The sequence below is a fragment of the Halichoeres trimaculatus genome, unplaced genomic scaffold (genome assembly GCF_033239565.1).
Source record: "Halichoeres trimaculatus isolate MK-OKI-2021-1 unplaced genomic scaffold, fHalTri1.1 fHalTri1_scaffold_5, whole genome shotgun sequence".
Lineage (NCBI taxonomy): Eukaryota > Metazoa > Chordata > Actinopteri > Labriformes > Labridae > Halichoeres > Halichoeres trimaculatus.
The window spans coordinates 31,135,645-31,148,081 of NW_027437183.1; positions in this window are offsets into that span (position 1 = coordinate 31,135,645).

Genomic DNA, 12,437 nt, shown 5'->3' on the forward strand with positions numbered 1-12,437 from the left:
CCTGTTTCTCCTCCCTACTGAAAGTTTCTAACACGAGTTATGCTTGTGTCATTAAGTATCACCACTGCACTCCCTGTTGCAACTTTTTAGGGTGCTGCTTCTTCTGAATCAAGTCTAAAAGTTTTACAGAGTAATTCTAAGCACAAATGCTAAGCTGATGCTGCCTCATTCACTGTTGGGTTCGCTAAGCCAGTGGTAGGGTATCTGAAGCTGGCTCATAACCTGAATTTTAGCTCTCAACTCAAAACAAAAAATGGCAGAGAGGCAGCTCATATCACAATGAACTTGTTTTTTTTCAGACACTGGTAAGTCAAGATGCCACTGTTCAGGCACTTATTCAATGTCACTGATGTAAGGGCAAGAACATGTGAAGTGTACATAAAGTCCCAGAGCAAAACCTGCTCAAACATCTGAATTATTTTACATATTTAAAGTTTTTTTTTTTTTTTTAAGTAACAGAATAATTCCTTTCCCTGGTAACTATGTTTATGAAGTAGTAATTCAGTTACTAAACCATACTTTATTGGGAAAGTAATGAGTACTACTAGTTAAAGTAACTAATAACTTTTTTAAAGTAATTTGCCCAACCCTGTGACTTACCTGGGATAGAGATTTAGGAATAGTTTGGAAGGGAAAGGAGTGGATTGAGATTGTTTACAACTCCAGAACTATATGTGGTCCCTTTTTGCTGAGGTGGGCTAATGTGAGCCACCTGAAGGTGTTTTACCCAGAAAAGAATCCAGTCAGCTCTGACCCTTGACAGAGAAACCAACCGGGGAGCTAAACTGAAAGCTAGGCTATCAGCTGCTGCAGACGGAGTCAATGCTGCCATTTGATTTAACCCTTCAAAATAAAATGAAAGATTTATCAATGTAAATGATCTTTCTACTCTCTTTTAATATATCACACTCTTTTTGACCCTCTCTGAAAGCACCAACAATATTTTCAAACTGGCCTTATGTTTCATCTCTTCCATATCTCTTCTTTATCCTCTTTTGTATGATATACTGCAGCATGTCTCAGCTTTGACTGCTGCCCTGTTATCCTCAGACCCCAAAGGGCTTAACTGCAGGTGTCACTAAGTTCTACTTTTAACAGCAATAGTTCTGGTGCTGGTAAAAACATTGCAAAATAGAGCACAGACTTAAATTGAGAGAGCTAAAGTTTGTTAAAATGAGCTAAAATAAACGGTAGAGCAGATCCTACAGCAGGAAGTAGCCTGGCTTCTGTTGTGGTTCTCCTGCAGGGTCCTCATCAAAGGGACCACACTGGTAGTGAAACCTTGTAGGTAAAACAACAAAGACCAGCATCTTACACAACCCAACTTCAAAACAATGAACTATCCCTTTAAATGTTTATGTGTGCTTAATCTCCACATCTGTCCTCTTGTTAACTAAGGGCACACAGACACGACACAGTGACATATGCTGGTCTGTGGATGTATGGAGGTGGTGTCGGTAAGTGCTTTAACTGATCGTGTCAGTGTGTGTGTTAGTGTATGACTGTGAGCAGGGTAAGAAAGCACACAGGCAGGAAACAGAGCTGAGAGGTTTGATCGTGCCCTTGGATAGGAACTGAGTGACATGAGGAGAATGGTGCTGGTTGGATTTTTGAGGGATGGGGGTTGTTGTTGTGGCGCCCCAGGGCAGACTGAAAGACATGTTTTGACACGCGGCCCTTAACTCCCATAATCCAGCTGGATCTGACCGCTTTAAACAGCCAAAATCTACTGTATGTGTCAATCCCGCTCTGTAAACAAAGCTAGAGAGAAATATTATTTTTGCTTGACGTCTTGTTGGATGAATTAACCTGGCTTGGCTGTTTTACCAACTTCATATGTTTGAAATCAACAGATTGTCAAGGAGTTGAACATCATTTTAAGAAAAATACATTTTGAATGTGTTGTAGTCAAGTCACCAAACCTCAGATCAAAAGGGTCCTGTAGTAGAGTCCAAGTCTGTTGGTGAGACTAAAGATTTTAACTATCCCTGAAGTTACAGTGTGTAAGAAATGTGCATGATCCTTTTCCTGATGAGTGCTTAAGAGAACATGGGTATTCTAATTGTCTAAATTGGGGATCTAAGGCCTTGTTCATTTTGTTTTTGTCTGGTTTTAGATCATCATCATCATTTGCAATTCCGTTGTACTTGTTGCAATGACAAATACATTTCTATTCTAGTCTATTCCATTCAACCTTATAGTGCATTCCCACATCAGAGGATCATAGATCTCAGCACTGCCATTTTGGGTATCATGGACTGAAAGCTTGGGAACTTCGGCTCTTAATAGTGGAACATTCATAGATCCCACATTTGTGGACATACAGAGGGTGTCTGATAAACTCAAAAATAGTTGCAATCCACTCGTTGATCCAGATATTATAGACCGATTTCAGTTGCTAGCACTGCCATCACCTTGTAAACATTACTGTACTCAACAGTCGGAGTAAGCCAACTTTAGCGTCTCAATGACTTTCCAGGTGCATCCATAGGTTGTAAGAACAATGGGCGTCTGCTTGCTCAGCTCGAAGTGAGGTCTCCACAAAAACTGCTCCCCCTAGTGGCTGGCTGCAGGACAGGTAAAAAAAATCTAGCTCTCCAGCCATTCCAGATGAGCTGTGGTCAAACTTTGAAAAAATGAATATTCCTCGTTTAAATTTTTCTCATGTCTGATTGTTGTGTTGATTTGAAGATATCATTTGGCTGTCTTGTATTCAAGTCCTCTTTTTTCTGGAAAGTTTTGTTTTCATTAGTTATACGAGGTTAAAAACGAGGCTTTACGTAACCTTGAACAACGTTTGACGGCTGCTGTTCTCGTGTATTTTTTTTCGGGGATTATAAAATATGTCGGGAGGTAGAGTGAAGAAGTGATCAGACTCTCGAAAGAAAAATTATTTTATTTTTTTTTTTGTCACCCTCAGATTCTCCCAGAATCCCTCACAGTCTCTACTGCGCAGACTCAGGCTGCACATCTGCTGCCAGTGGCTGCACCTGTGATGGAGGTATTTTGGCTTCAAAACCGTACAATGATAAATGGCGAAGCCACCCTGTCCACTTTATAGTATATTGGTGCGTCCCGGACAGAAGTCTGTCACAGAAGTTTGAACTCGCCCCCCCCCCCCCAATCTGTCTTTTATGTTGTCTACGCATTTCACATCTCCCTGCTGCAATCACATCTTCAAAACTAAACCACCTGACTCATAGAGACCCTTGGCATTTACTGTTCAGATCTCCACTAGACTTCTGAAGCTCCCAGCCCATTAACCCTAAGCTGCAGGAGTGACTCGACCTGATACTCAGCCAAGTCAAAAATGACCCACTGAAGAACTTTTTCATGCCATTTTTGTTGTTATGGTTCAGAAAAATCATCTCTATTATTTTTTTGATCATCTTTTGGTTACCTTCTGTGGTATCTTGTACCATTCTCCCTTTTTGATGCTCACATGCCAGTTGTAGGCATTTCCGGAGGTCGACAGTATGGACACCTTATCGGTCTGCAGCTTCACATCAAAAACCCGAAATCCAACAACCATGTGGTTCAGTTTGGTTTATCCTGGTAGCGCACACATTTTGTTGTGTTTCCTTTGACTAAAACAGGGACAGATCCACGAATTACTGACTCAAATCTTGTAACTTTTTGGTAGTCTTCAGATACTGATCCAACCACAAAAAGTGGCTCTAGAAACACGGTAGCCACTGTTTGGTTGAAAGAATCATCACTTCCCATGTGAATGACAAAGTTTTAACAATAAATGTTTAAATCTCACTCTGTGAAGATAACTTTGTTTTAATTTGGAAAATGGAGAAAGTCCCGGAACAGCGTGGAACTGCTGTTGAAACAAAACTGCATTGCATTTTTCTTCTTCAGTGGATTTATTAGCAGAATAGACTGTGTCCTGCTGCTATGTCGTCATGCTATTACGTAACTGACTCAGTGGCTATCAGCATCCAACTTAAACAAGAAGGGCACAGTTGGTTGTGGAAACACCAACAGGATCAGACTTTACCAGTCCAACCCATACCAAACTTATTGATCCGAAATGGATTGCTTGGTGGAACGGGCTAAAGTATCAAAACAGACACTACCTCTTTCAGTGATCTGAGCTCCAGTAGCTCAAAGTCACTATTCAGTTGGATCAGAAAACACATATAAGCTCCCTACAGGTATTAATAAGACTTAGGCCTTGTACTTACAAAGCCAGGTATTTTCAAAAATGAATATCCCCCCTCTTTAGTTTTTAAAGATACTTTACCAGGCAAATCCACTGGTGAGTGCAGTGCAAAGCATGCTGAACCCTTTTTTTTCAGTGTTTTTCAGATGTGAAACCAGTATTGTCCAATCAGGATGAACCCCTGTTATCTAGCTGTGATGTTTTAGAACCAAAAACACTGTTTTCCGGCATCTACATGGAATCATGAAACTGGAGCTCTCCAAATCATCAATTTGGCTGGAGTTTATAGAAAACATTGTTTTCAGCAACATAAAACTGGGGGTTTGTGTGGACGACAGACCTAAACTTGTTAGGATAATGTATTCTTCGAGTACCCAGCTACATGTGGACATAGCCTTAGTAATCCATGAACTTTTCTAGAGTCTACTGGTTTTCCCTCCTTGGACATCTCTTTGAGAGGCACTGAACACTACAGACATGGACACCCCACAAAAACTGCTTTTCACAAAACTTTTGGTGATGCTCTGACCAAGTCGCCCTGTTGTCTTCATGGTCTTTTCCAAAGTTGCTCACATCTTCACTCTTATCCATTTTCCTGTTTCAAACATCAACTTATGGACATGTTTATTTTGGGCCAATTACACCTCGCCAGGCAGGTTTTTCCGACTGGTGAGAGGTAATCAATGTTTTCCCGTCACCTGTCAGTGGTCATAATGTAACAGTTGAAGTGTTGTGTTTGTCTTAAGGTTCATGACAGGTTCTTATCTATTGTATCAGGACAGAGTTGCGTCCAACAGCCTGTTCTCCTGCTTGTTTTGGCAGTAAACGTGTCATACACAACCTGAACTGAACCAGGAAGTGCTGTGGTTACGCCAGTGTTGTTTTCATGAAATCAAACATGTTCCCATATAACTCTGATTGAGTGTCTGTCGTTCATCTTCAGGCCTCCATGTGACGTATTAAGATTTCTGCTGTGGTTTGTTGTTGGAGGGTTTTTGTTTCTCCAGAGATGCTGTCAAGAAAGCTCAAAGTGTAATTCTCTATCACCCATGTCTGACATTCAAACACTCATCTGGTGTCTTTTCAGGAAAATCTCAAGAGGCTACAGGTTTATACCTGCCAATGTTTTGTAAAATGTCCTGACATGATTTGGCGTTGTACAAATAAAGATTGATTGACTGATGAAGTGCTGCTTTTCTCTGAGACGGGGAACACAAAAGAAGCTGTTTTTCATATTAACAAGACGAAGCAGGACCTCAGGGGCCCTTGGGTGCCTTTGGCCTGAATTTGAGAAGCAGTGGTGCGCACTTGCTAAATTGAGCTGCAGAATTTGATTAATGGCTGAGGATGTAGAGGTAAAAGTAAAAAAAAAAGAGGCCTCTTGTATCATTGTGTTTCTGTTCCCCTCACACACACGTATCCACCACCCTTCCCGTCTCTCCCTCTGTGGTGGAGCTTTATGGGTAATGTCGAGTGACACATTTAAGCGGGAGCTGTCAACTCTGTGTATGTAGCGCTGAGTGGCAGAGCCTGTGAATGCTGGTGACAGGCTCACACACACACAAACTACATGCATCCCCTGCCCTCCATTACTGTGTCATCCAAATACAACAGAGACCTCGCTTCAGTTTCTACAGAGGAAGGATGATGTGCTCACACATGACCACGAGAATCATGGATCAACTGTCAAACATGGATATTCAAATCTGCAGCCTTGACCTTGTCCATTAAATGGTCACATCTTGCTTTTATAAATGTTCCTATGTGTGTAGGTTTGTGTGATTAGAAGAAACATTATTTACCGTTACTCCCTCCTCCATCCTTCTGTCTTCTACCACTCAGATGTTCTCTCCTCTATCTCAGCCATGAAGCTGTCAGCAAAGCGTCCAGCGGGCCAAAAGTAAAGAGAGAAGAAGGAGAAAAGGCAGAGAGGGAAAAAAAAAATTTTGGAACACGAAGCTCAACGCTGTCAGAAATCTCCTCTTCTTCGCTGACATTTGGATTTACACATCTCATTTTCCTGAGTGACAAAGTACATAAACACACGCTTCAAGTCGAGGAGCTTGGCAAGCTTCTCTCCTCCAACTCACATGAAAACAACACAATCCATGCACGCACTCACACACACACACACACACACACACACACACACATGGTGAAGCATCCATCCATACATTAAGCCCTGGCTTTAGTTTTTGGATGAATTTAAGGAAGAGGAGGGGGATGTGACATGTAGTCTTTGATCTCTCACTCAGTCTGTGCTGGTGATGAGCGATGAGTCAAGTCAGATGGAGGATTTTTCTTTTTTTTTCATTGAAGCATCACAGACAGTGGCAATGGTGGGGGGAGTTAGCCGCAGGCGGCTTTTGTCCTACATAGGACTTCTCCAAGAGTCTCTGTAAACTGTGTGCGCACAGGAAGTGGCTCAGGCTGAGTGACAGACAACCCACGTCCTTCATCCCCATCCCTCCTCCTCCTCCTCTTCATCTGCAATGCTGGCAGCTTGAATGATGAGGTGACACACACCTGTCAGCAGTGAGCCTGACACACCCTGACAGACAGACAGACACACAAACAGTGTGAAAACACATGAACAAACATTAATGCTTGCACAGACATGAGTGTAAATACAACCCTTTCTAAACAAACCCATTGTGGCCAGACTGACACACACCTGTTCATGATGGGGATTTTATGTGCCGCCTCTGGACAGCAGTGTGTGTGTGTTAGTGAATCCATGTGTGTATTGACATTGGATGCAGTTGCAGTAAGAGAACACCTGAGAGCACAGTTGAACTTTATCTTCCTGCTGGATTACTCGGGTTGTGTTTGACATGTTTCCCATAAATCAGTCACGACTGTCTGGTGAACACGCTGACAGACACAAAATCACCTGTGAGTCTATTTACAAACGCCAGCAATTTGCCAGGCGGCTGAGGCTGTATACGAAGTACATAATAAAGCTGTCAAAGTTATAAACAGGGCGGCGAAGCTCTGAACAAAACTTGTACTGTGGAGTCACAGACTGATACAGAGGTTTGCTCAAATGTTGCTTTAACAACTGCAAAATGAAACTTAATTCAACAAAATTACAGAAATGCACAGTATTTCCTATTATATTATGTTTTCTTATTACTTTTTGATGGGAAATTCTCATTAATTATTACAAGTAAGTCCAAAAATGTTAGCATTATCATTTCAGACAATGCCTTTGACAAGGTTATAAGGATCAAGGATCTGCAACCTGCGGCTCTGGAGCTTCTTGTGGCTCTTTAGTCCCACTTTTTGGGACTCTTTTGTATGGGTGCCAGACTGGACCAATCTGCTCTCGGAAAGTGGAGCTACAGCACTGCAGATAGTGATTGGTTGAAAGAATCGTCACTTACCAACAGCGGCTATATTTCTCCTGGCAGCACACAGTCTTCTCTGAAACAAAGGTTGATTGCACTTTGTATCAATGAGCTACACACCAATCACTAAGTGCAACATGCTGGATATCTTCCATTGTTGGTTTTTGTTTACTGGGTCGCATTTTTCTTCTTTGCTGGATTTATAAGTGGGGTACACTGTGTCACGCTGCTATGGCGTCACACTACATGCGGCTGTCACCATCCAGCTTATACGCCACCTACCATGAGGGGGCACAGTTGGCTGTGGAAACACAAACAAGACCAAGCTTAACCATGCCAACCTGTACTAAACCGTACTGATCTAAACCTGATTGCTTGGTGAAAACAGGGCTTTAGCCTCCTCTGCAGTGACTCCTTAAAGCTTAAATATATATATATATATAACTACTCACCAACTTTCCATACACCTGTGGCCAACCTCATGTTTCACAGCCCAGGCTAAATAAAAAAAAAATCTACAAAGAGGCAACTCAGGAAGAAAATACAGATTTTAATTCTGTGTGAAAGGACTCACTTAACTGCCAACATGCCAGCTTAATAAATATGTTTTAAGTATAGCAAGACTTTGGCAAACAACAAGAAATGGAAAGATGAGCAAAATTATCATAATATGTAATGAGATTCAAAAATTCCAAATGCCAAAATTTTTGAAACTTTTGCAAATTTTTTTGAATTTATATACAATTTTTCTTTAAATTTCAAAAATTTGTAATTTTTTGCCAATTTTTAAACTATCAATTTCATTTTATTTTGTTTTAGTTATGATATATAAATATATATATATATATATATATATATATATATATATATATATATATATATATATATATATATATATATATATTTCAAATAGAAGTTTTGTATTGGTATTTTGGAGTTTCAGTTTGTTTTTTTGTTTGTTTTTTTTTGCAAGTTTACTAAAAAATAAGACATCACATGTGCAATTTCATAAATTCTAAAATTTTCTTGTTTAAAAATGTATACATAAGATTCTAACTTTCTAAAGATTTTTTAATACACCTTATAGACTATTGTAGATAAAGAAGATTTTGTGGCTCTGTAATGACTTCAATCCAGGTGAACTAATCATGATTTTCAAATTGTAAAACAGATCATGCCTGTCAGAGCTGTTCTCAGTTGGGATGAATGGCCGATATACACCAGATGTGTCTGCAGTCCATCTCCACACCAGATTGGCACCAAATCAGATAGGTTCCCATTCAAGTCAATATGAAAACTTACACTGGATCTGCTCTGTTGCGATCCAGTTGTGAGGCTAGCCTGGCAGGTCACAGGTAATACCCAGCCATCCTTTTTTGCCAGATCTGGAGCTGAGCTGCATAAATTCAGGGCAGGGAAGACAGATCAGGACAGGGATTTATGCACGGAAAATACCTAAAAAGCATCCAGTGACTTTCAAAATAAAACAAACCATGCCAAATTCAGATCGTATTTAGCTTGATTACATTGATAAACGGACATAATAAGCAGAGCCAGAACAGGAGTCAACAGGTTTGAGGTTTTACAGACCAACATGAATTAAGAGAGATTTATCAAGGAATTGGGAAGCATGGGAACTCCTTGGTCTCAGGACCCCAGTTATCAGTCATACAGCTGGACTGTGGACGTATCTAGTGCATTTGAGGTGTGAGGTGCCACTTGCCCCGCCTGAGAGTTTAACTGTAGGAGACAGTGATTTACCTGCGTGACTTCTCTTTCACAAATGTTTCCATGGCAAGTCACTCCACTTTATTACAGTTCAACAAGGTATTCCTGAAGCATGACTGAGGTCAAATGACTGCTCTTCTTCATGCAAATGGTCTTACATTAACTCAACAAATAAAAGCACCATCATTGTCGAGAAAAATGTTTTTGGTTTCTTTGATCTTCAAACACTTAAAAGAGTTACAGCCACATGCAGGTGGAAAATCTACACGTCTCAGGTTGTTTTATAATGATCCTGTTTTCTTTGGCAGCATTATCCTTCCTCATCAAACCTTATCAAACATGTGTGCAACAGTAAAAATAGTATAAACATAACTTTATAACATTAATTACAACATGTCAGGACTGGAATGCAAAAAAAAAGGTATTTGAAGTTGCACAAGCTCTCCTTAGCTCACACACACAAACATCAGAGATGGTCTTTTACTGCCACATCTATTTGCTGACTCCTTATAAACGTGCTTGATAAACATCTTCACCCCCACTTATCTTTGAATCATACTTATTAAAGCCAGCAGCACTTTGTGATCCCTGAAATATGTTGCTGGATGTATGGGATATAACTGAGCCTGGTCTTTGAGATGTTCTGATTTTGTTTGGCTGCAAGGTCAAACAGGAGCTCATATTCAGTTAATACTTAACCAGGGGAGCATCTGTGTATCTATATCATCCGTCATAAAACCTTTACAGCAGCCAATACACATTTTACAACCACAGAACAACGCAATGAGGAGCCCGGCTGTGAGTAACAAACCTGCTTAAAGGAAATGGAACATTGTAAAGTATGTGTATGCTGATAGTTATTTGATGTCTTTAGATCTCAAATGATAAACACAAGTTGGAAAAAAAAGATTAAAGTGGGGGTATTATGCTCTGGATATGAAGTACCAATGCTGGATGTTCAGATTAAATGAGTGCAGATTTTAAAACCCATATATATATATATATATATATATATATATATATATATATATATATATATATATATATATATATATATATATATATATATATATATATATATATATATATATATATATGTATATATATATATGTATAGAGAGAGAGAGAGAGAGAGAGAGAGAGAGAGAGAGAGAGAGAGAGAGTATTGTTGCTGACTAGACTATGTCCATCTCTTTATGAGCACAGTGTACCCATCTTCTGATGGCTACTTCCAGCAGGATAACGCTCCATGTCATAAAGCTGGAATCATCTCAGACTGGTTTCTTCAACATGACAATGAGTTCCCTGTACTCAAATGGCCTCCACAGTCCCCAGATCTCAATCCAATAGAGCACCTTTGGGATGCGGTGAAATGTGCTACATTTCAGATGTAGCTGGACAAGTTGCCCATTCTACAAATAACAGGACAGAGCAGCTATTTTTTTCAGCCTCATGATGGAAGACTATGTTCTTTTTTTAAGACCTCCAATGTAAGAACATGAGACAATGTTGAAGTGCTAAAATCTGCAGTTTCTTGAGTGTCTGCTTTAGGCTTGCTCTGGATGTGCAGGAAGTCACATACACACCAAGCCAAAAAAAGTAGTTTTCACAGCAGAAATTAACCTATTTACAGCCTGGTTCAAAAAACATCTGCTGTCTGAGTAGCTAATTTTACTTTTGGCACCCACTGTACTGGGGGTGATTTTTTTCTAACTCTGCCATTCAGAAGTCATTAGGATCATGAGCCTGCCCAATCAGAGGTACAGCTCAGGGTCACATGACCGATAGGCGCCCTATTGCTGTCCGCAAAGCCCTTGTCACTTCCAACATGGCCGCCATAGCCGATGTGCTTCATTTTCCGTTTCAGAAACAGACGGGTGACGTCAGGGAGACTACGTCCATGTTTTATACAGTCTGTGACATAACCTCACTCTTTATTTTATTTCTTTTTATATACTTGGTCAGCTGGTGTGGTGTTGTCAACGTGCCGTAAATCAATCCAGTTCTGGTCAACCCGAACAGGAAGCTACAAAGTAGCCATTTAAAACAACCTGTAACCAGCAATATTGGTGCTGATAATCTCATTTTAATGATCAGGCATATATCTAGAAGAAAGACTATTCCAAGATCACTTTCAAATTCCTCACAGCCCCTTTAAGTCCAGCTTTGCTACTATACATAGATTTTTTTAAAGCATGGAGCCAGATATATTTTCCTTGTCAGTAAAAGAAAAAACTACTAAAATGTATAGTGTGTAATCCAGATTCTGAACTCTGTTCTGTGCCTGGTTGTGTACTAAATACTAACAAGAGCACCATGTGTATTAATCCCCGGCTAGAAATAGTCCCTAGCAGGTTGACGTACCTTACCATTAGTGATGTTTGCTGAAAGTGTCTGTGTCGTTTGAAATTACTAAGGGTATTCTTAACACAATACTATATTACCTTCCTTTTTTAGAGAACTACATGTTCAGAGAAGATGGGAACATGTAGAGCACAGCAGCGTATGGGGACATCTGTGAAGAATAAGTCATAAGGAAAAAAAGATGCATCATGTTTTCTCTGCGCCGTAAGAGAAGCTTTTTTTTTTTAACTGAAGTATGTTTTCCCAGGTGCAAACTTGAACTATGTACCAATCCCTCTAATACACACAAACACACACACACAGAATTCAATAATTGGGGATGTGTGTGAGTGTGCTGTGACAGAATGCCTTAATTATGGATTAATTGTGTCATTAGCAGGTTTCTGCTGTTGCCACCACATTGGGCCTGTCAAGGTTAATTACTGGAACATGTTTATTTGCTGTCAGCCACTGCCGCAAGCTGTCACTTGCATGGAAACACAGACAAACACACACACACACACACACACACACACACACACACACACACACACACACACACACACACACACACACACACACACACACACACGCACACACACACACACACACACACGCACACACACACACATGCGCGGCTCACTCAAACAATTCACAGGGCACCTTGTGTCCCTCAAGTTCTCCACATTTTCCTCAGCTCCTTTGTTTCTGCTTCAGCACACTTTGTACTGTTTCCTGTCAGCCACCTGAAAGGCAAACACACCGCAATCCTGCAGACTGCTTTTGTCCGACAGAGACAAAAGTCACCGGTGAGCCAGAAACAAGTGTGCTTTAATTAAAAAAAA